The sequence below is a fragment of the Silene latifolia genome, chromosome X (genome assembly GCF_048544455.1).
Source record: "Silene latifolia isolate original U9 population chromosome X, ASM4854445v1, whole genome shotgun sequence".
NCBI classification, from domain to species: domain Eukaryota; kingdom Viridiplantae; phylum Streptophyta; class Magnoliopsida; order Caryophyllales; family Caryophyllaceae; genus Silene; species Silene latifolia.
In genome coordinates, this window is record NC_133537.1 from 176,041,595 (window position 1) to 176,063,141 (window position 21,547).

Sequence of the window (21,547 nt, forward strand, 5' to 3'; positions counted from 1 at the left end):
CTTTACCTTGGGGAAGTAAAACTCCTCAAGGTTTGTTCTAATTGTTTTCGAGTTGTTTGATATTTTGCATGTCTAGAAGGTCACAAGGTGACTTGTTACCCTTTGATCGCGAAATTGAAAGAACTTTGACAACCAATAGAAGACTTGCTAGGAGAAATTTGAGAGGAATTGGTGAGGTTGTAGATATTCAACCAACTATTGAGTTCATCAACCCTTTTTCAAGAGAAAGTGAGGAGAACCCAACACAAAATCCAACACAAAATCAACCCACAATGCCTAAGTTTTCATCACATTCCGTACCCACCGAGGAGAACCTACCCAATGGTACTCCCACACCACAACATCTAACCGGAAATTTCATTGCCAAATCCACATTTATCCAATTAGTCGAAAGAAGCCAATTTGGGGGGATGCCTAGTGAAGACCCTCACTCTCATATGGAGACCTTTTGTGACTATTATGATGCGATTTCTCAAACCGGTGTAACTCAAGACCAAATTCGATGGGTCTTATTTCCTTTTTCTCTAATTGGCACCGCGAAACAATGGTTGAAAAGCCTTGATAAGGCTACTCTCGGAATTGATTCTTGGAAAAAGTTGGCTCTAGCTTTCTACAAAAAGTTATATCCACCGGAAAAGACTAACATGCTAAGAGCTCAAATTACGGGCTTCAAGCAAAGGGATGAAGAATCTTTGTATGAAGCTTGGGAGCGATTCAAAGGAATTTGTCGCTCATGTCCTCACCATGGACTTAGCGAGTGGTTCTTGGTACAACAATTTTGGAACGGTCTTTATGAAGATTCAAGGAACATTCTCAACATGGGATCAAATGGAATGTTCACCGAAGTTGATGACAATCAAACTTGGAACAAAATTGAGGAAATGGCGGTCCATAACTCACAATATAGTAGACCTCGCAAGGCTACTAGAGGAGGAAAGCATAAAGTGGACTCCGTTACTCAATTGGGTGCTCAACTTAGCGCTCACATTGATACCATCAATTTGAAGTTTGAAAAAGCTATGGCTAGACTTGAAGAAGCCTCAAAATCACCAAAGCATCATGTTAATGCCATGACGGCATCTTCATCAATCCCAAGTGGGATATGTGAGAATTGTGGAACTTTGGGACATGACCAAAGTGAATGTAGGGGAACAAATGAACAAGTGAATGCTTTCCAAGCATACAAGAGTGGTACCCCTTATTCCAACTATTACAATGAAAACACCAAGTTCCATCCAAATCTCTCATACAAAAGCCAAAATGTTCAAAACCCTCAAACAACATACACCCCACCTCCCATGAGAAACCAAAATCAAAGACCCTTTTACAACCAAAACCTAGGTTACCAAAATCAATCTCCATACAATCAACAAAATGACCAAGGTTTTGATGTTCAAAAAGCGGTCATTCAAATGCAAAAAAATCAACAAGAGTTTTTCACTCAAATGCAAAAAGATAGTCAAGCAAAGGAAACCACCATCAACAACATCCTAGCTCACACCAAAATGTTGGAAACCCAATTGATTCAACTAGCATCTTCAAGCTCACAAAGACAAAAGGGGCAATTACCACCTCAAAGTAATCCCCCAAGACATGAAACGGTTAGTGCCATTCACTTGAGAAGTGGTACAAGGTATGAAGCACCGAAGAAGCAAGTTGAGGATGAAGTTGTGGAAGCTAGTGACAAAGAAGAAATTGTGCAAAACTCCAAGGATGGAGAACCATCAAAAGAAGAAATTTCAAAGAAAAATGAAGACAAGGTCAAGGAGAAGGAGCCCATTGTGATTAGACTTCCTTTTCCAAGTCGTCAAGCTAAGCCCAAATTTGATGACCAACTTGGAAAATTTATGGAAATTGTGAAGAATTTGGAAGTCTCGATTCCTTTCACGGAATTAATCAATCACGTGCCGACCTATGCAAAATAAATGAAAGACATCCTCACAAAGAAGAAGTCGATCCGGAAGCTTGAGACTATCGCCTTCACTAAGGTGAGTAGTGCAATACTTCAAGGGAGTTCACCTCCAAAACTCAAAGATCCGGGAAGCTTCTCAATACCGTGTACCATTGGCGACACCACGATCAACAAAGCTTTATGTGATCTAGGGGCTAGTGTGAGTGTTATGCCGTACTCGGTGAGTAAAAGGTTGGGGATGGGAGAGCTTAAATGCACCAATATTACACTCCAAATGGCCGATAGATCGACGAAGACACCATTAGGGATATGGGAAGATGTTCCCGTACGGATTGGGAAATTTTTCATCCTGGTGGACTTTGTCATTGTTGACATGGAAGAAGATTCCAACATTCCAATCATTCTAGGAAGACCTTTCTTACACACCGCGGGTGCGGTGATTGATGTAAAACATGGAGAGCTCACTCTAGAAGTAGGAGATGAGAGCATAACTTTCAATCTTGACAAAACCATGAGAGCTCCTCGTTTTCATGAACCATGTTTTATGATTGATCATTATAGCCGGAAGGATGATAGGAAGAAGTCGGAACTCCAATGGAAAAAGAAAATCGAAGATGCTCCATTCAAAGAGCAAGTGAATTGTGACAAAGAGAGCTTGAAAAGCTCACCAAAGTCAAGCAATGAAGAGGATGGCCTCATTGGCCAAGACAAGAAAATGGGAGAGTTGTCTCTATCAACTCGAGAGATCTTTAGTGATCAAGTAGATGAAGTTTGTGGTCTTTGGGACGATGAGTTTGAAGGGATTTTCAATCCCTATATTGGTAATGCTATCGATCAAGACTGACAACAAGGGAAAAGATCTATTGAAGATCTTTATCACGATAATGAACAAGCTTTTGATTACTTCTTCAAGGTGTTGAGCAACATCAACAACACCTTGGACATGCCCCCATGACATCTCACTAAGGATGAGAGTTTGGTGGAGTCCTCCCTAAACCACCATTTGTAAATATTTCTAACTCACTAACTCGCATTTTAATTCTTATATCGCATTTTTGTCATTTTTGGATTTTTATACCTTGATCAAGATAATTATCATTTTTGAGAGAAGTGAGGGAGGGACTAATGATTTCAATTGATGTGTAGTGCTTTAGCTTAGAGTGGGGATAGCAATTGTCTAGGCTATCCATGCCTTAGAAGTGCCCCCACAATGAAGAACACGGGATTTTGAAGAATGAAAAATGACACGGGATATGCAAGTACACGGATGGAACTGAATCCGGGTAAAAGGGGCAGAATCCGAGCGTTTTCAAGAGAATCCGCCCGTCTTCATGCAACCCGGGCGTCTTGATCAAAATCCGCCCGTCTTCATGAGCTGAATTTTTGAAATTTTGGGACTGTTAACAAATCCAGGCGTCCTGCAAAAGAATCCGCCCGTCTTCAAAAAGACGCCCGTCCTGCAAGAAAAGACGCCCGTCTTTTTTGCTAAGAAAAACAAGAAAAATCACTAGAAAGGAATCCGCCCGTCTTCAGTGAAAGACGCTCGTCCCGCAGTTAAACAATCCGAGCGTCTTCGCTGAAAGCCGCCCGTCTTTAGGCGAGATTCCTGAAGTCCAGAATAGGCAGAATCCGGGCGTCCCGAAGGAAAGCCGCCCCGTCTTCCCCCTGCAAATTCAAATTTTTCGGGTCTTTTATAAACCCCCTCCCACATTCATTTCTTCATTTCTTCATTCAAAACACTACCCATAAACCCCAAAACTCAAAACCCTCATCCTCTCCATCACCAAAACAAGATTTCCTCAACCACATTCATCAAAATCAAATTAAAACATCCTTCTAACGAAAATTAATCACTCCTCTTTCAACAAAAATCAACCAAGCACCAAAATCTTCAACCTTTGAGTTGATTTTTGAATTTATAAAGGCCAAGCCTTTCACCTTGAAATCAATTTGGGTACACTTGGAAATTGAAGATTTTCACTCTTTTCTTGGCTCAAGCATCAATGGCAAGGACAAAAGGAGCAACAAAGGCACCAAAGGCAAAGGCACTCTCAACAAGACAAAAGAGTCTTCAAGCAAAGAAAGCCTCATTGGCTATGGTGGTAGCTAGTTCAAACTTGGAAGTGCAACAACAACAACCTCCCTTGGAAGCAACAACATCAACTACTCCGGAAATTGCTCAACTTTCGAACTATCCGGAGATGCCTTAATGAACAAAGTGAACAAGAAAGTGAAGAAGGAAGTGGTGATGAGTCCACTTCTATTGAGGAAGATGATGATAATGATGATATGATGGAAGATTAGCAAGCTTTGGAGGATCCTACCCTCTTGAGGTTTGCTTACTTCTTTGTTTGTTTTATTTACTTTATCTTGATCATGGTTGGAGTAGTCCTAGCAACATAGAGGACTAACACCTCGGCCCCATTGAGGTGTTCTTATTTTATTGTTCCCACTTTTAAAAATCCAAAATGACAAATTTAGTTTCATGCATTGCATCGTGTGTGCATGAACTACACCCAACCTTAGGACATTAGAAATAATGTCTAACTCGGTTTGGGGAAATACATGCATACGCAACGGGAGGTAATCTAAATTACGCTCTCCGTCATAAACAAAAAACCATGCATCATGTAGTGTAGATTAGTATAGCTTGCATTTAGTGTAGAATTCATGCATCATCATTGCATGATTTCCCATCATTTTGGCCATTGAGGACAATGCCCATATTAGTGTGGGGATGGGGAATTCTAACTTAACTTTTATTCCAAAAAATCCAAAAAAATTGAAAAATTTCGAAAAAACCATAAAAATTTGAAAAATTGAAAAACCAAAAACAAGTTCATTTCTTTTGTAGTGTAGTCATGTATATATTGTTGTATATATTGTGTTTGTTTTACCCTTGTTCACATTGATCGACTACGCCACATCCGAGACATGAGGATATTGAAGACCGCATAGTATGATCTTTCCAATCTCCTTTTTCCTCTTTATGTTAATGACTATGTGGCTTTATTTTGATTGATGCGGTAAACAATGTGAACTTAGGACTTGCATTTAGTGTATATGTCATATTAGTTGGTAGAATCATTTGCATTAGGATGTTTATATGTTAGTTGCATCATGGCATGTAGTTGCATGTTAGAAAATTTTGCGAAACCGTCTACTTGGGAAACTTGACAAGTGTATATAGGCCCTAGTAGATGCTTTTTCTTCTTAAGACTTTGCTTGTTAGAATACTTGTAAAACACCCTAGGATGTGTCATGCTAGTATCCTTTGACCCATGGATTAATGCCTAGTCAAGAGTACCTTGTGGTGTGATAACTCCATGGCTACCGTTTATTCCAAGGTGACCCTTGAAACCATGCATCCATCCATCCATCATCCATGTTCTACCACATTTTTGTCATCAAAGGGGAATGGGCATAAAAAGAAATCAATTTGAGTTCAATGAAATGAAAAGTGAAAGAAAGTTTGCAAAAAAATGCATCAAATGAAAAGAGGAGAAAAATAGAACTCCTAAAGCTTCAAATATAAGCCACCCTCACTACATATGGGGTGACTTTTAAAATATTCAAAAGAAATGCAAAGAAAAGTTGAAAGTTGTCAAGTGTTGAATTGCCAAAAATCAAAAAGAAATGGCAAGAAAGTGTTCTCAAATGTTATATGCCACAAGAAATTGGGGGGGGAAACAAAAACAAAAGCAAACTCCCATAGTGAAGCTCAAATATCTATTGATCCCTTTATCCATCGTATCCATTTTTGTGCATGGTAGAGAGGGGACGACCCTTCTTCTTGTCTAGGCAAGAGGGGGAATTCCGCAATCCTCCAGTGTTTCTAACACCATAGAGAGTCTACTCTTGACAAAAGCATTTAACGATTGAGGACAAAGGTAACCTAGCTTGACACAATTTGGAGGTGATTTATTGGTCTCCTTCTAGGCTTAGTAGTTTGAAGAAATTGCATCTATGAAGGAGTGTGTACCCTTAAATTGCTTCCCTTGTAGATAATTTCCGCCACTTAGATGAGGAAAGTGGCTATTCTTTTGTAGATGCATCCATTATTTGATTTTGTGTGCTTAATGTTTGGATGTGTCGCCATTTTGGCAAGACCCACCTTGCCTTGCAAGAAGGCATACTGCCTCATGGTTGTCTTGTTGTGAGTTGAAGGGGCGGAGTGAGACCCGCTAATTGTCTCATATCGCCTATGTTATTAGGTTAGTTTAAATAATGGTCCTAGTCTTTGTCACCTCTTTACTCGGGAAGAGTAAAGGTTCGGTTTGGGGATATTTGATGTGACCATAATTAGAGCATATTTAGTCCCGAATTAGCCTTGTTCCCATGCTTTTTAGTGCATATTTGGGTCATTTATTGTCTTTAGTTCTTTATTTTGCATATTCTTTGAGGTTTTGATCCCTTGATAGGAAAGGAGTGCAAACCTTGCATTTTTATGGCAAAATGAGACTAAATTGATTGAATTCAAATGACCAAGCATCAACGAGAGACAAGATTAGAAGGCCTTTGTACATACTATAGTAAATGGGCAATGATGACGAAAGATCCTTGCATCCCCGAGGAAATCCCCAAGGATCTTATGAAGAAAAAGGAAGAAAAGAAGAAGAAACGAGACTGTCCAGCAATTCGTGCGGATTGTCCTGAAGACGCCCATCCTCCACCTTCACAATCCGTGCGTCTTCACTCCAAGACGCCCGGGCAGCAGCTCCAGAAGACGCCCGTCTTCACCCCAAGACGCCCGGGCAGAGTCCACAGAAACTGCCCGTCCCGTGCTAAAGACGCACGGATTCCCAGGCAGACAATTTCGTTTCTTCAAGCTTCAAGAAAGATGCCCATCCTTCCAAAAATATCGGCGTTTCCTTAAGTAGGGACTTAATCGTCATTTAAGCCCTTAGTTAACCCTAATTCCTACACCTAATCCCCACTATAAATACCCCATTAGTCTAATTAGAAGAGCATGTTCTTCTTAGCAATCTTTAGTGTAGTTAATATCAATCAAATCTCTCTTTAATCTTGTAATCAACAATTAATCAAGTTTTAATACAAGTTTTATTTCCTTAATCTCTCTCTTGTTCATCCTTTATTTTGGGTAATTGAAGATTATTTGGGTTATTATTGGGAGATTGACAACCTCTCAATCAAGCATCAAATACTTCTTTTATTCTTTGCTTTATTATTGGAATCATTAGTAGGTATAATTCTCTTAATCACTTTTTAATTATTGCTAATTACTTTCATTTATTCATCATGTTTCACTTTGTTGGTATGATTGACAACCTTGCTAGCATGTTCAACATGATAATGAGTGAGTAGTTCCTTAGCTAGGGTTAATGGGTAATTAGGGGAAACCAACATGGGGAATGATTCATGCTTAAATTAATATGCTTTCATGGTTTATTTGCTTGCTTGTTTTGATCTCAACTCATGCACATGTTATGTTTGATGAAATGCGAGCCTATGAATCCTTGCATTTTTTACCCATCACCTATCTTTTCAATGAGACTTGTAAGACATAAACCAACTCGAGTCTCATTAGACCATGCATGTTGTTGAGTAGGGAAGACTAAGTCGACTTGTAGGTGTTGTACAATCTAATCGATTCGGCTCCGGGACCCAGACTTTCCTAGGATTGTAAGATATAAACCAACTCAATCCATCACAACAATAATTGCTTGCTTATAATTTGAGAACATGTTTGTATGATCAATTCCCATGAATCCCCTATGACCCCATGATACCCTAGTATCAATTGTTTACAACCCTTTTAATTCATCTTGCTTGTTTACTTTCATTGTTATTTAGTTTAGTGATCTTCTACATCAACCCCAATTGTGACACCCCTAAGACACCGCTAGTTGCAATAGAAATCTCATCTCAATTCCCGTCCCATGGGATCCGACCTTTACTTGCCTCTTTACTAATTGTAGAGCTGTTGGTGAAGTTATAAATTTTGTTTTGGTCTAGGTGCTCCTAACGACAAGTAACCTAAAAGATATAGTCGAGACCAATTAGCTATAACTTTAGATTCTAATTCCTTCTTTTCAGCCATAGTAGAATCTAGCGTTGTAGCTTTCTCAGCTATAACTTTAGATTTCAACTTCTTAGCTTTAGCCTTGAGAGTATGATTCTCTTTCGCGATTTCGAGAATCTGTTCCTTTAGATCTTTCAATTCCAAATCCTGTTCGTGACACTTATCAAGAGATTATTCAAAGTATTCAATTAAAGCACTTTTAGACAATTTCTTAACACGTTTTTTAAGCTCAAGATAACTTACCTCTTCATCGTCATCTTCGTCTGATTCTCCGAGAAGGCAGTAGTTTGAGTAAGAATTTGTGCCTTCATCATCACCGTCGGAGATTAGGTCAAGACTGACACTGCTGAGACAAAGGTTGGCCACTTCGTCGTCTTGATTCCTCGTCATCTTCTCGAGTCAAGGTCTCCCAACACGAAGCCATCATAACTTGTTTGAATTCTCTCTTTGTCTTCTCACGTTTTGTCTTGTCCTTAATCTTCTCCCATGTTGGGCAATCTTTGATCATGTGACCAGATTCTCCACACTTGAAGCATCCTCTATTTGCGAAAGATGACTTTGAATCAGTAGCCTTCTTATTGGATGATTTGTTGTTGTTGTTGTAGGATGATTTTGTTTGTTTGTTTCGAAATATCCTATTTTTAAAACGGCGTGCAAAAAAAAACAGTTTCATCCTCTATTTCAGAGTCAACTTCTTCACTTTTTAAGGCCATACTCTTATTGGGACTTGGTTCAGCGTCATCCTTGTTAAGAGTAATTTCATGGGCCATGAGAGCACCAATGAGTTCTTGATAGGAAAGGGTTTCAAGATCTCGTGATTCCTCCATTGCAGTGACCTTAGCACGCCACTTCTTAGTAAGGCTCCTAAGAACCTTTCTAGCAATGTCCTCAGTACTGAATTTCCTACCTAGGTTTTTCAGTTCGTTTATGATGCTTGAAAACCTTGCAGACATGCTATCTAAGGACTCATTAGGCTCCATAATGAATACCTCATATTTTTGCATAAGCAAATCTATTCGGTGCTTCCTAACAATGGAAGTACCCTCATAAGCTAATTCGAGCCCATCCCATATCTCCTTGGCCGTGGAACATGAAGAGAACCGATCAAACTCAGTAGAAGTCATTCCGTTTTGCAGAAGACTTATCGCTTTGGTGTTCTTTTCGGCCTTCTTGTAGTCGGCCTCGACATAGTCCTCTTCTTTCTTTTCATAGGTAGTGCCTTCCTCGGATGCCACAAGAATTTTGTGTGGTCCGTTTTGAATAATCCTCCAGCACTCCCAATCGTGTCCTTTCACATAGTGAGTCATCATGTTTTTCCACAATCCATAATTCTTCCCATCAAAGACGGGACACTTGAGATATTTGGAATCCATTTATCACGTGATAGGCAGCGGAATATAAAATGATAAGATAAATGAAAAACAAGATAGATCAGCCTCTTTGCGGTTAGGCAATCAAGAGCACGAGGCTCTGATACCAATTGAAGAGTCTATTGATCCAAAATACTCAAGGGGGGGGGGGGTGAATTGAGGATTTAAAACTTTTGAAAGCTTTTTCGATTATGTAAGTGTAATTGATTATTTAAAGTTTATTGATTAAACTTTAACTAATCAACTAATGGAAGTAAACGAAATAAACGAAGCAAGCGAAAGAACGAAGAGACACACGGTTTTTGAAGTGGTTCAGTTTCACAAGTCGAAACCTACGTCCACTATTCTCGATTAATAAATTTAGTACCTTTCTACGGATTACAAATTTACTAACCCAACTCGTACAACTTACTCTAGCTGTAACTCAATGAGTACCGTTTAATACTCGAGTGACTAACTTACGCTAATAAGAAAGCACTAATGATTCTAACAAAGGTTCACGTTAATGAACAAGCTAAGAAATCAACTAAGCACTATTATCTTATAACGATAAATTAAGAACAAGTATGCGAGTTTTAAAACACACGACCTTTCAAAATAACAAAATGGTTTTTCTTTGAAAACACACGGTTTGCTCTATCAAGATGAAATTATTTTTTATGCTTAAGGTCTCTATTTTAGATGTTGTAAATAACAAAGTATTTATAGGGAAGGAAGGAGTAGGCTACACGGTTTTTTGCACAAACCCTAATAGCCGAAAATAATAAGATATAAATGCAAATCATATCTTCTCATTACCTCTTTCCTAAAAGCCTTAAAAGATAATAAAGAATATTCTAAGAGATAGAATATAATCTTTCCAAATATTATCTTTACTATAAATTCTAAGATTATGATAAGATTTCCTAAAACAAGAATATCTTTTATCATAAACAAATATATTAAGTAGGATACATGAGATATGTAAAGATATTATTATAGAATAAAATCTTTACCTAATATATCCTAGGTAACACGAGATGTCACAGCTCATATGCCTCGTGACTCGTGCAAACCCTAGTCTTAACATATGATTAGAATTTAGGTTTTAAGAGAGGCTATATAGAACCCCTAATTAGTAGCAAAGTCCAACTCATAAGTTGATCCATCATAACTACTAATTAACGTTCAATACAAAGCCGGACTCCTCACTAAACCGGGCTTTATTATATAAATACTTTCATTAAAACATTTAAAATAAACTTTAAACAATTATAAAACAATTTTCGAAATAATTATAAGTCGTGTATAAAAACTCAGCATCTCAATGTTATAGTAGGAGAGCTATAACATTGAGCTCTTTTACTAGTAATGTTATAGCTGCAAAGCTATAACTTTACTAATTCAAGAAACTCATTCTTGATTACCATTACGAGATAATCACCTATACTATTCTAATCTTCAAGGAGATCTTCGAGTATAGGCTACGTCATCATCCAAGCTTGATTAATCTTTAGACGAACTTCATCTTCACATAATTCTTGAATGAATCTTGAATCGTTCGATCTTTGAATAAGGGCTTGAACTTTACATGCAATTGTCACAATCTTCTTTGTTGCTCGTAATAAGTTAATTCTAAAGCACTTAACAAACGATTACAGGCAACAAGTATATAGAATGTAAAGCACCTTGACATCATAAAAACATAAACATATAAGCTATATGGTTCAACACTCCTCAATCACATTGAGATGACATAACCATCATGTCTACCTTATGCCAATGGCTTTGGTTAAAGGATTAACAACAGTTGCATCACTCTAATTTCCATTGCTATTTTCCTTTGTTCTATGTAATCTTTTCATCACATAGAACCTTTCTGAGTACATGTCTGAACAAGTTTTTAGACTCTGGTTCTAAAGCCAGTCAAACACTCCCACTGTTTTCACAGTCTCTCGGGAGACGATATTCGGCTAACAGAACTACTCTAGTTCCATTAAATTCCGGATATTTACTGTATCTTTTACAACATCGGATGTTGTAATGTACTTAGCTTTCCTTCATGATTTATACGTATAATTCTTACACAAATCCTTCATATGACATCTTTTATGTATAACTGCTTATACATGTATAACTTCTTATACATGTATAACTTCTTATACATATTATTCTTTATTATGCACATAACACTTTTACATGAGAACCATTCCTTAACAAGGCCCATAACATCTTATAAGCATAGGAATGTTAACGTGTAACCCTTTTACACGAAATTCATAAATTCCTCCAAACTACAAGAGTAAATCCTCAGTGCTTCTCAAGTACTCAAGGATGCTCTTAATAATCATCTAGTGACACTCACTAGGAAATGATTGGTAGTGACTTCTCATATTCTCAATATGATAAGTGCCTGACAGAAGCAGCTTTTAGCATATTTAATAGATCCTGCAGCGGAAGCAAAAGAGATCATATTTTGTGTTCAACAACTTGAACGAGTCAAGAATCTTATCACATAAGTCTCTTGAATAAAATGCTAATATCCATAGAGATCTATCTCATTAGATCCGGATATTTAAGATGCGCCATGCTACTCTCAAGTATTCACCCGAGAATATTTCTAGTCACGAATATGTCAAACACATATTTAGACTAAGAAACTCACCTTAGCTCCCACTAAACTCCATGTATCATCATGGTACCTCGACAACTCGAGTAATACCATTCTGATTGACGACATGATTGAACCCAAAGTTCCGACTCTTTGACGTATATAAGATCACAAAAGGGATCTTTCAAGCATGCTAGGCTTCTTAGCATTGACAAGATCAACAAAACTTCTTCCTTCATGAGTAACATTCAAGGAGAAAGTTTCGTTATTCTTTTGCAGAATCTCATCCCCATGAGAGGCTATATTGCTAAGAACATACGAATTGATAAAGGCATTTGGGGTTGTTCCAAACTCTCTGTAACCAACTCAAAATTAAAACATCTTGTGTAACCTTTATGACAAGATCAAGGTAACCTAATTTGGTGCAAAAATTTCGCCCCAAATCAAGTCTTGAAAACATCTCATGTTTCCTTCCTTATCACATCTTGTGCAAGAAGACCAATTCGAATTGCATAGTGACACGCCATTACATAGAGTTCATACTATAGAAAGGCCTTTGATGAGGGTTGAAGATTCATCACTTTCGAAAAGTAACGCAATATTATCGCAAAATTTTCTCCTTATAACCACTGAGCCTCAATAAAGAACGTCTTCTTGCATTGTACTCAGTTTGTGGGTCTTGGACTTCCGTAAGTTCAAAATTTCTCCCACTCTGTCTTTAAGAAAATGAAAATCTTTCTAGAAAGACAGCATTACGAGCCACAAACTCTTTGTTCTCGTTTTAGAGGAGTAAAAACCAAGTGGTTAAAATTTGGATAACCGTCACAAATACATAAATTGGTTCTGAACATAAACATTTATGTTCCTAAATGTATAAAAAAAACAAGTTAGGGACCCTCCCTGTCCATATCTCATATGGAGTCATTTAGGCTATTATAGTCGAGTTTTAAATTTTAGTGAGAAAATAGCTTACAAAATTGCGAAAAACCTCAAACTATATTTCATAAAGTTCGATTTATCTTCTTGACTACACCATACTCTATGGTGTCCCTAGGAGAAGGTATATGTGAACTGGTTCACAATCTTCTTAGTGATCATCAAGGTTATTACTTGATATTACCCATTTGACCTTCAAAGTCATTACTTTGAAATTTCTGATCAACATTTTAATCTTGTCGTGCTTTTGGTTTACTTCTTCATTTTGAAAATATTCCACGTTTCAAAAAATCACTTTTATGTCTTATTAAATAGATACGAAGTTTTCATATCTACTTAACATTACGGTAAAAGTAACAAAGTATATATAACCTACTATTGGCCTTACACATCCGTATGTATATGGTCAATCACCTCACTATTTTTGTTTCTTTTCTGCAAAAGAAAACATAATAAATGCACACACACCATAAGATTCTCAATCCAATGGTTGTTCAATGTGCTTATCGTTTACTCGTTTAAACGAATTTACTTGAGGTTTGATCAATCGGGTTCACTGGATAAGAGACTTTAAAATCTACAAGATAGTATAATATTTATTTTCCGTGATGAATGTAAAATACCTCTAAATTGAGTGGTCTAAACCAACCACCAAGTTATCATAGGAGTAAGTACAACCTTTTGTTTTAAATCACATGAGTGATGCCTTCTATGTATAAACATAAATGATTACATTCTTTTAAAACCAAATTTAGGTACATTTGTCTTTATCGAAATCATTGCTATTCTAGCATCATTTCGATACAAAAATGTCCTATGCTAGACGTCTTACGTTTTATCAATTCATGTAAACTTCTGTACAAAGAAATGACTCATACTTGGTATCTCATACCAAGATAGTGGAACTAGCCTATCCTTTGAGTAGATGTCTCTTTCAACTTTGTCCTATCGCATACATCTAGGGTTGCTTCTTCTTAACTCCCACTCACTTTCACATTCCTTTTTGCTTCAACAAGCAAAAATGAATCTCATGAAGACCTCTCTTCATGTCATTTGTGATATTTTATACACTTAGTAAGAGTAAATTACTATAAGATGAGTGCAACATGTGGCAAAATCTCAACTTCTTGCGAAATTGGACTATCTTACCGTTCAATTGTCATCATATGCCTAAACTCTTTAGCACGTAAACAATCGATTTGGCCTTTCTCGAAGTGAGCCATTTGACGGTATCATATTGGAGTATTCTATGTGTTTTTGAAAACTCTTTTCGCAAACTTTTGAATTACTCTTGAGTAATTAAAACTAATATGTCATCATCACGACGGAGGTGTCACTTTCGAAATCAAGACACTCTTGATAAAATGTGACTCCCATTTAAACTCGTAATAAGAGTTTACAACATGAAACCCCTTTTTAATATGTACGGACGTTAAGTTGTAAAAAAAAAAAAAAAAAAATCGCAAAAAACGTTGTAAGCTTATGTAGGTGATTTGGTAAATCATGTTACCAATCATTGCTACCGAATTCCTTCAAAGAAACCGCTTTTTATGAAAGAACGAAACGAGTATAATAATAAATAGAGGATGAAAGGAGGATGAAATGCACGATGTCATAGTGGATACATTAATGAAAATGAACGAGAAATAAGGAAAATCAACATTCAATGTTATAAAAACTTGATAAACATTTTTAACAAGTCCATTTATATAATGACCTCTCACTAAATTATATAAGTGATTCCAAGATCCGTTTTTAGACAAAAAAAGGCATCGCTTGGGAGAAACATCCCATAATTGTGAAAATTCGGTAAGTCAACGCTTGACTAATTCTACCTTTAGAATTATTGGTCAACGGATTTAAACAAACCAATCTACTAGCCCCGTAATACAAGACCGTCTTATACCCCGTTGAGTCCAACCAACTTTGGCGCGTGATAACCGTTATCACCCTACTTACCCGAGGTAAAAAGAGAACACCCCGTTTGGGCGAGCGTGGCTCTAATGAACAAGGGATTCAAAGGTGTTAATAATTGGTAAGGCTAATCTCAATTTTAGATTAAAAGAATGTGAGAGATCTTGTCAATTAGTTATCATTCTCCTTTAAGTGAACTAACTAGGTGAATTTTCGATAACTTTAAATCGACAATAGAGATATAAAAGCATGAAACCAAATAAAATGCATGTGTGGCGATTTCGGCATGATGAACTGGCATAAAATAAATAAAACATGCAAAAACGGATAAATCCTAGTATGGCCACCTAGCTAATCAAATTAACTAGACTATTACATATTCGGAAACCAACTCCTTGGTCCCTAGCATCTTCATTGGAACATCTTCCAAGCATGCACCGTGTTGTGGGATTTGGAACCTCTTCCAAAATAGACTCCGTCTTGATGTAAATTCCGTCTTTTGGAAACGCCGGTAAAAATAACTATTACAATCAAATTACATAGCTAATCCTATTATGCATTAATTAATTAAATAAATAAAAACTATTAATTAATTACAAACCGACGATACGATATCGTATTTAAATTACAAACAAATCGTTATTCCCTTACATTTCGGGTAATAACGATTAAAATAAACTAGGCCATACTAGGTACAAAAATTACATAAATAATTAAATAAATGACGTTCATTCATTCAACAATAAAAATAAATAAAATGCTGTAACTTTCATGCCTAAATCGCCCCTTTAGCATAATCTTTTAAAAATAGCTCGGTTTTGCGAAATTTATCGATTTTTACCCGTTAAAAATCAATAATCAATACTTAAATCTCATTTAAGCTTAAACTAATTGTCTAAACTGATTTAGAACTCAAAATTAGTCCACACTAATTTCTTAATAATAATTAGTTTGAATTGATATTATCCATGTGCTATTTAAATCGGTTTTTATCACGACCTTGATAAACAATTCAAAAATAATTTTAACCATTACAAAATTTTGACACAAAAAATTTGTACATTCTGGGACTCTCCCAGGGACCTAAAAAGGTCAAAAAATAAGTCCAAAAATTTTGAATTAAATTTATGAACAAAAACATCCATATTTATCGGTTTTTATGGAATAAAATTCAATAAACATCAAAAAGTGTTAAAACTTTTTCTAAATTTCACTTTTATCATATAAAACATGTTTTGGAATATACCAAAAATTTTCATACCCATAAAATTCCGTTTATTATTTTTTAATAAAATAATCGATTTTTAACCACTAAAAATCATTAAACATGCAAATCTTCATAACTTTTTACGAAATTTTACAGAACATTTGTAAAAATTACATGTGATAACGTATAAAAAATTCAAGGTCATAATCCAAGTTTAACTATTTTAGTTAACCTCTTAACCAAAATACGATATTTTCGACCCGGTTTTCCATAAAAATGGTTAAAAATACCAAAATAATTCTGCAACTCACCAAATTAGACCACAAATCATTTGAGATCAGAAGGTATGCATGAAAACTTTTTCGTGCAAAAATCTTCATTTTAGCACCATTTATGAAATTAAAATTATCTCATAATTAAATTAAAATGCTTAAAATTAACATGCATAATACAAGCCAAAGCTCTGATACCACTTGAAAGACCATAACCCCAAATTAGACCTCTCTAATTAGGTTATCAAGATTCTTTATTTTAGAAATCTTTGGATCTATGTAATATGCATGTAATATTTAAGCATTAAAAATAAAAGAAGAGGAAAAACAATTTTTCCTTACATTGGGTAATGGTAGTATTTGGGCACAACAAGATCTGCTATCTTATTGTTCTTGAGCTATTTATATTGGCAAGATCATCCAAAACCTCAAATCTTCAAAGTAGAAGATCTCCTCTCTAATGGCACCCAAGGACTTACCCAAAACCTTACAAATATTAACTAGATATTATGTAAGATTACCCTTGAAAATAATACTAACACTTAGTAAAAATATTAGATTTATAATACTAACTCTTAGTATGTGATTTCTAATATTTTAGGTTTTTAGAGAGATGAACAATGATGATTTTTTCACATGCAAGACAAGAGTGAAAAATGAACAACACAAGTGTTGGGAGTGTATGGAGGGGTGGACGGTTTGATGAGGAGTGTGGAGTGTCACTTTTTTTTTCTTATTTTATTCCACCCAATACTCATTTGTATGGATAAGAACAAAAGCACAATGGGAAGTGCACCCAATCAAAATGGCATGTGCATAATCATTGTGTTTTATGCACAATTATCCATAATGCACACGGTCCAATGTAACCGAGTCGGGTCCATTACAGTTCTTATAATTGTCGCTCAAATACGTGTAATGATTATTTCAAACATTGTTTTATGTTTAAATAATTCCCGATTAATTTTGACTAAATCACTCCGTAAATATACGTGAACAGCTACACATATATTTTACGTACCAATACTAATCACATTAGTCGATTAGTACTAATTTTAACAATTAATCATTTAATCATTAATTCCCGTCTCAAATAATTATTTATTCAATTATCGCATAATTAAATAATAATTTCCGCACCTCGAGTTCACAACTCGATATCTCTCTAAATCAATTTAATCGACTAACTCTTAGTACATTTTTCAATGGACTAATTTAAACTGTATCTCATACAATTAATTAGCTTTCGTGTTGGGGCTCGTTCCTTTAGGTGTTACTAAAAGGGATCAGCTGAACACCGCCGTCTCACGACAGTAACGTCAAACCCTAGTTGGCCAACCGTTACCGATATACGTTGATCAGCTGACTAGTATAGCCCATGAATATCCCATGCATATTCCTTAATGAGATTTAATAATATTATCACGTACTATTGTGGAGGACAAAAACTCTAACACGTTGGTCCTTTGCTAACGAAAACATCGCCAACATGGCGTTAATATCGAGGTACACATCCTTATCTACATGTGTCAGGCCTCGGGAGAAGTCAATGTGAGGGTACGGGAAATGTAGGACGTTATCCCACCACAGGAAATCGTGCCCGTCCTCTTCTGCCCGACAACGTTATAATGTTGAGCTGTCAAATAAGCAATGTTAAGAACGAAGGGGCCAGCGCTATCAATGTTCAAATAGCCCCCTAAAATAAACAACTCAACGTTGTTAACGTTGTTAGGCTCGCGGCGGCCAAAGATGGACGTGAGCCACCTTCCTCTGGTCGTAGGGAGTCTGTGCGATGGTAGGCCAAAGTAAAGACAGGATCTTCCGAGGAGGATCCTGATGGCCGTGAGAAGACAAACCCAACCTCTTTCCGAACTCATCTAAGGTCCAAGTGACGGTCTGGTTAAATAGTCTAAAAGAAACACAACAACTCTCCGGGTCAGTGGCATAGGCAGCGGATGAGAACGTAAAAGAGCTAAAGAACTCGAGGGTCACTTGCTCATAGGTCAGCGCTCTCATCGTGGTCAAACCCGTCATCCCCGTCCCGTTTAATAACTCAGCCACGGGTTCTAAAATCCCCAACTTATCTAATGAAGAACGACACAAAAAATTTGTAGAGGTAATATCACAGTCCATCAAATGCTGAAAACGCTTACGATGAAGCGAGTTAACGAATCGTACCTGAGGATACTCAGGAAGAGGATCTAAGGAATCATCCGCCACGAACCTGGCATCGGCTCGTGCAGCAGCAGTGGAACCCCCTCCCTTAGCCCGTGAAGCAGCAAGGGAAGCAGCAGCAAGCCCAGGGGCACGGCCAGAAACTGATCGAGGTACAAGAGCAGATGGGGTGACTGTGGCGGAAGGTGTCGACCCAGCAGGGGTCGACACCAAGGATGGTACAGAAGCAGCAGTAATAGTAGCAGCTGTAACAGTGACAGCGGGCGTAATGACGGTGGTGGCAGCAGGGACCACCATCTCAGAGCTAGACGGAGCAGCAGTAGAACTAGAAGCAGGCATAGAACTACTATCCATCCTATTAATCAAGTAAGTCCTAAAGTCAGAAAACAATCCAACCACAAAACGATTTTTCCCCTAATTTCGAAACCCTAAATGCAAAATTAAGGCCGCAAAACTTCAATTAAACAATAGGAAATAAGGAGAAGTACTTACTTGTGAATTACCCATGAAGAAATTTCAAATAAAATCAACAAATTAAGCACAAAATTAATCGAAAACCATTCGATTTTTCGAACCCTCAGAAAATCCGCAATAAACACGAATTTGAAGGGGAAATTAAGGGTTTTTGGTCGAAATTATTGCAAAGAACAAATTATGGGTAATTAATTTGGTAAAATGGGAAGAAAAATGGGGATTTGGGGGATTTGTTGGGGGTTTATCGCAAAAACAAGGAAGAAGGAAGAGGAAGAAATGAAATAGACTAAGGGAAATAGAACACTCCCTTGCGTATTATCAACATTTTCACTCGATCCAGTGAATTAAATCAGCTCGATCGAAGGCTTTCTCTGTCATTTACCTCGATCGAAGTCGTTGATAGGACTCGATCGAGAGGTCTTTCCTTCTCCTTGCATTCTCCTCGATCGAGAACAGTTGTTTGTTCGATCGAGGACTTTAGCTCCCCCTTTGTTCTCGATCGAGTACAGGACAACTCGATCGAGGAACCTCCAATTTGGGCATTTCGATCGAGTACTGTAGTTTACTCGATCGAAGGCTTTACCTGGGCATTTTGCTCGATCGAGTACAAAAAGTACTCGATCGAGGCTTTTTCCTTTGGTCACGCATCCCAATGCAGCATATCTTCCCCAAACCTGCATAAAAACATAGCAAAATACTTCCCAAAAATACCAAATCCAAAATACGCAGTCTATATTCGGTCTTACGCTAAAAACTAACTACGCTATTGTCTAAAAAGCAAATAAAATGTCTAACAAAAATTCAAATTACAAACTTTTTACAACGGGACATTTCCCGTTTATCTTCCGAAGCACTTTAACAGCCCAAAAGAGGGCGTCTGACTGAAGGAGGTCCCCTCAGCATTGCGGATCATCCTCTTGGATCGCCATGAGCTTGAACTGGTTGAAGAATAATATTTCGCGTCCACATACGCCTTCACTTTATTCTTTCCTTTGTCTTTCTTTTCCCGTTCATGAGTCTTTCCCTTGGCATCATCCCCATCAATAAGCTTGTCTTTCACTGTACCTTTCTCAATGGAATCTCCAATATCCACCCTGTTTGAACCTTCAACAATAGAAACAACAGAATGGTCCTCCATAATGCTCTCAGTTTGAGGCGGAGGTGTCAATATAGCAGCACATGACTCAATATTATCAACTGGATAGTCTGTGTCAGGGTCTATAGAGGGTAAGGCATTACAAGGTTGAACCTGCATAGGAGCCCTACGAACATTGGACTGATGGAAAATCAGTTCCTCATCACCTACCTGAAAAGTAAGAGTCTTCCCCCCGAGATCGATTACTGCGCGAGCGGTATATAACAATGGTCGTCCTAATATAATAGGAGTGTAAGAATCCTCGGGGATGTCTAAAACCACAAAGTCAGCGGGAATAAAGAATTTCCCGATCTTTACAGGTATGTCCTCTAAGATACCTAGGGGCCTTGATAAAGTACGGTCGGCCATCTGTACAGTCATGTTGGTACGGTGAAACTTGGTCAAACCCAGTCTCTTAGCGAGAGACAATGGTAGGACACTCACGCTAGCTCCCAAGTCACATAACGCATTATCAATCAGATGGGTCCCTATATGGCATGGAATAGAAAAGCTACCCAGGTCAGACAGTTTGGGTAGTGTCTTATTTTGAATTAGGGCAGTTCCTACTTCAGTCAAAGCTACCGTTTCATGATCATTTATATGCCTCTTACGTGTTAATATTTCTTTCATGAATTTCATGTAAGAGGGTACGTGAGTGAGCAATTCGGCGAATGAAACGTTGACGTGACGGCTCTTCAAAATATCAGCAAATTTTCTGAACTGTTGTTCAGCCTTTCTGTTAAGCAATCGCCTCGGGAAAGGTACCGTGATGGGAATTTCCAAACCTTCATTCCTTTTAGCCAAAGAATCAACGCGATCAACATCCATTTTACTCGATCGATAGCCATTTCCATTCGATCGAGAAAATTTCTTCTAAATGTCATTCGATCGATTACTATCGCCCACTCGATCGAGAGCTTCAATTTCAACAGTACTCGATCGATCAGCATAACCGTTCGATCGAGTGGTTTCCACAGCTTTACAAGTGATTTAAACCAAAACTAGTAAAACAAACGATACACCTCGTCAATACTATGTAAACTACTCTTGTCACAACTCGTGAAGACTCATTCCGCCAAGACTCCAGCTACCATCCAAGACATCACCTGCTAAGACTGACTGCTCACCATAAGGGATCACGGCAGACACAACAGAACAAGCAAGAAACAACCACACAAGGTCAGTAACTGAGGCACACATTAACAACCACAGACACTATATAGTTTCACAAAACACACACACACCACAACTCCGATCAATCACCGTCACCGACTATCCACTAGACCAGCCCTGCCAGTGGGGGATCGTAGTCGTTTCCACCTAAGCCCCACTCATCATACTGAGCGATAATCCTGTCCCATTAATGTGCACATCCCCTCCTGTGGCGGGTTCCACAGAGGGTGAAACTAGGGCGTGAAGCCACTCCCGTAAATGACTCCACTCAGCCGAGGACACACCTCGAGAAACGTAGACAAACAATCACAATCAGCTGCACCACAACAATAATCAACGAAACATC

The 21,547-nt window shown here is 37.6% G+C and overlaps 1 non-coding gene across 1 annotated transcript; it reads right to left on the bottom strand.

Moving 5' to 3' along the window:
- Positions 1–644: 644 nt before the first annotated feature.
- Positions 645–751, bottom strand: LOC141624450 (small nucleolar RNA R71). Its single transcript, XR_012534256.1, has one exon. It is a non-coding gene; the product is annotated as a small nucleolar RNA R71 (small nucleolar RNA).
- Between the last annotated feature and the right edge of the window lie 20,796 nt (positions 752–21,547).